Here is a 4,776-nt window from a genome sequence, read left to right as displayed (position 1 = left end):
GTCTGCTCATCTCATAAGTCTCCCACCATCTGAAGGCTGCCCCGGTCAGCTGAAAAGTAGTAAATGAGACCCCACTGGTCTCCAGAATACCTGTTGTATGAAGCATCTGCTGGCATCTGTCCAAGAAATTCTGAGCATCCTCTGACTCAGTTCCACTGAAAGTTGGAGGATGGAGTCTCCCAAATCTCTCTAATCTCTTCTTCTCCTCGTCATTCATAATAGGACCCACCTGGGCCTGAGCAGCTGTAACCGGCTGGACTGGTAGTGCCCCCGGTATCTGAAGTCCCTGCACTACCTGCTCTGGAGTACAAGCAACAGGGGTATGAGTACCTCCCCCGGCCTGAGAAGTGGCTGGTGTGGCCTAAGTCGAAGCCACCTGAGCAAGGCCAGTGCAAACAGTCAATATCTGGGCTAAAGCCTCCTGAAGGCCTAGAATCACAATAGGCACAGCTGGTGCCTCAGCTGGTCCCGCCGACTCAACTATATCTGGAACCTGCTTCTGGGCTGGAGCAACTAGTGGTTCTACCGGTGCTGCTCTAACTGTTGTACGAGCTACACCTCGACCTCTACCATGGCCCCAGCCTCTCACGACCCTAACTGGTGGCTGACCGTCCGATCCGGTAGTACGTGTCCTCACCATCTGTGAGAGAATAGAATAATAAAAATTTAGTTTCCGGAATCAACCAATTCGCACGACAGAATACAAGAAAGTGAAATTTTCCTAAGGGTTCGGCATCCTCTCGAAGATAAGTACATACATCTCCGTATCGATCCGCAAGACTCTACTAAACCTTCTCATGACTCGTGAGACCTATGTAACCTAGGCTCTGATACTAACTTGTCACGACCCAACATCCGCATGTCGTGATGGCGCCTATCTCAATACTAGGCAAGCCGACAATCTCAATAAACCACAATTTCTCTTAAGTTTGAAAACATAATATTTACATTCAATATAAAAATCTCACAAATACTGATATAAAACACTCCAAAAATCCGGTGTCACTGAGTACATGAGCATCTAAATAATAACAAAGTCTGACTGATAAGAACACTATCTGAAAATGTAGAACAATACAATAAGTGAAAGGAAAGAGAGTCAAAGTCTGCGGACGCCAAGCAGCTACCTTGATAGTCTCCAACAGATAAATCCTCAAATCTGGCAGCCGCCGTATCCGGAAGTACCTGGATCTGTACACGAAGTGCAGAGTGTAGTATGAGTACAACCAACTCAATAAAAAACAAGACTAACCTCTGGGCTGAAAGTAGTGACGAGCTCAACAAGTACAGTCTAGTACAAAAATAATAATACAGAAATGTAGGCATGCTTTCTAATTCAACAGTTAAACTCAGTACAGGTAAAATAGATAAATTCTGCATGATATGAGGAATATGACATCTCTATATCTACATGCCAAAATATATGTTGTATGTGATGTACCACAATGGAAACATCGTGTACTCACACTCTCAGAATACTCAATCACTCAGTACTATATATGACCAATTCAGCCCACGGAAGATCCATCCCATATATTATATATACATCCACTGACAGTCAGTCACTCAGTACTGTATAAGGCCAGTCCAGCCCAGGGGAAGATTCATCCCCAAATATAAATGAATCGGACAAGATCCATATCCAGGGAAGATCCATCTCTCAATATAAATGCTTCGGTCAAGATCCATGCCTAGGGAAGATCCATCCCTCAATATAAATCAACTGCGCTCACTATGGAGGATGCAGACTCCGGAGGGGCTCCTTCAGCCCAAGCGCTATAATAGCCAGATCCAGGCATAAATAAATTAAACATGCTACGGCGTGCAGCCCGATCCCATATAATATCACTCAATCTCCACTCCCTCGTTCTCTCAATGACATGAAATTCAACCCGACATGATGATATGATGTATCAAGGAATGACAACAGAGACTGAGATATGATATGTAGTTAATAGATGTGACGGAGTATAAAATTATAAATTTAAACAAGTAATCCAATAACAATAAGACCTTTGTGGGTCCCAAAATATCGACACGTAGCCTAAACATGATCTTTAACATAAGTCTCAGCTCAATTTTCTCTAACACGTGGAAGATATGTGGATAATGACATGATTATTTGACAATGCAACTCTACGGAATCAATAAGTCACAATTTCTATGGTACACGCCCACACGCCTGTCACCTAGCATGTGCGCCACCTTCATACAATTCACATAACACGTAATTCAGGGATTCATACCCTCAGAACTAAGTTTAGAAGTGCTACTTACCTCAAACCATATAATTATTTATTCCAGTATGCCTTTGCCTCGCGAATCGGCCTCCGAACTCCTCGAATCTAGTCATACTTAATTCGATTCAGTCAATATAAATTATAGGAATTAATTCCATATGAAAATACTTATTTTCCAACAAAATCCAAAATTCCATTCAAAAATCGCCAGTGGGGTCCACGTCTTGGAACCCGACAAAGTTACAGAATATGAACGCCCATTTAACTACGAGTCCAACCATACCAAAATTACTAAATTCCTATAATAATTCGGCCCTCAAATCTTCAAATTTAACCAAGAGGGTTTTCAAAATTTTCCAACTTAAATCACCAATTAAATGCTAAAAATAGCAATAGATTGGGGTGATTTGACAAAAAATGAGTTAAGAACACTTACCCCATTGTTTTTCTTGAAAATCTCCTGAAAATCGCCTCTCCTCGAGCTTCAAATCATTAAAAATGGAATCAGAACTTAAACTCTCTGCCCTGACATTTGCTCTACATGATCGCGGACCTTCTCACGCGATCGCGAAGTACATATTCCCTACTGGCCATTTTAACCTTACGCGATCGCGGATAATTGCACGCGATCGCGAAGCTCAACTCCACAAACCCACACGATCGCGAAGCATAACCTTGCGTGACCCCCCTGCTACCTCACTTCCTCTATGTGAACACGACATGCCTCACGTGTTCGCGATGCGTGAACTACTCCAGCTACGCGATCGCGGTCCTCCCCACGCGATCGCATTGAACAACAACTCAATAACCCTAATTAAGTCTACGCGATTACGAATCTGCCCACGCGATCACATAGCACAAGACCTCCACTGCCCAGCTAAACCTACGTGATTGTGAACCAATTCATGCGATCGCGTACAAGGAAACCAGACCCGTGCACCAGAAAAACTTCAGCAAAATGCCAAGTCCAAAAATTGATCCGTTAACCATCCGAAACTCACCCGAGGCTCCCGGGACTTCAACTAAATATACCAATAAGTCCTAAAACATCATACAAACTTAGTCGAAGACTCAAATCACATCAAACAATGCTAAAAACATGAATCATACCCCAATTCAAGCCTAATGAAACTAAGAAATTCCAACTTCTACATTCGATGCCAAAATCTATCAAATCAAATCGGATTGACCTCAAATTTTGCACTCAAGTCGTAAATGACATAACGGACCTATGAAAATTTTCAAAACTGGATTCCGACCCCGATATTAAAAAGTCAACTCCCTGGTCTAACTTCCAACTTAAATTTTCCTATTTTCGTCATTTCAAGCCTAATTTAGCTACGGGCTTTCAAATAATTTTTCGGACACACTCCTAAGCCCAAAATCACCATACGGAGTTATTGGAATCATCAAAATCCTATTCGGGAGTCATTTACACATACGTCGACATATGGCCAACTATTTCAACTTAATCTTTAAACTTTGGAACTAAGTGTTCTAATTCATTCCAAAACCTCACCGGACCCGAACTAATTACCCTGGCAAGTCACATAACAACTGTAAAGCATAAATTAAGCAGTAAATTGGGGAACGAGGCTGTAATATTCAAAATGACTGGCCGGGTCGTTACAATATGAAGCATACAGCAATGATGGGGTAAATCTATAAGTTACGTAATCTTTCAATTACTTCTTTTAAAGCATGAATTTCTAAACCTTGTATTCTACCTTAACAACTCAGAAAAATGTCAAGTGTCATTTTCAAATAAATAAGGAGTACCATATAAAATGCTAGGCATTAGTGAAAGGTTTGTCTCGTGAATATTCGGACTACTAGCGATATAACGCACGATTCTGCCGAGGTCGTTCGACCCGATCCACAATAACGTGTACACTACCGAGGGACGTGCGACACAATCCATAGATGCATCTATATACTCCCGAGGTGTTCAGTCCGCTCCATAAGAAAAGGGAGGAAGTCACCGAATTACAGACTCGTTTTTACAATACAACACATGAGCATAAAATGAATATAACTCTTACCATTTCTCAAATAACTCACCCAAAACTCGAAGTGTTAAGGCTTGGCCTAGTGTACATATATTTACTTCTAAATCAATTTCAATTTTAACTTCAATTAATTAGGCCAGCAGAATGGGTTCAAATAATTCAAATATTACATGATAAAATCCTAAGTCTACCCGGACATAACATGTTGTAGCTACGTACGGACTCTCGTCACCTCGTGCGTATGTAGCACCCACAACTAGTTGCACATAATAATAAATATTACCTAGGCGGTAGTTTCCCCTTCACAAGGTTAGACATGAGATTTACCTCGCTCCGAAGTTCCATAACCGGCTCCAAAGCCTCTCTAACACCTCAAACCAAAGCCCGTCGATCCAAAACTATTCAAACAATGTGCAACCCAATCAAAATGTATTCTAATACCTATAATTAATCAATTTAAACAATTCCAACTCCGCTCAAAAAGTCGATAAAGCTAACCCTCGGGCCCACGTGCCCGGATTTCGAAA

This window comes from Nicotiana tabacum, chromosome 22 (genome assembly GCF_000715075.1).
Source record: "Nicotiana tabacum cultivar K326 chromosome 22, ASM71507v2, whole genome shotgun sequence".
Lineage (NCBI taxonomy): Eukaryota > Viridiplantae > Streptophyta > Magnoliopsida > Solanales > Solanaceae > Nicotiana > Nicotiana tabacum.
This window is presented reverse-complemented; position numbering follows the sequence as displayed.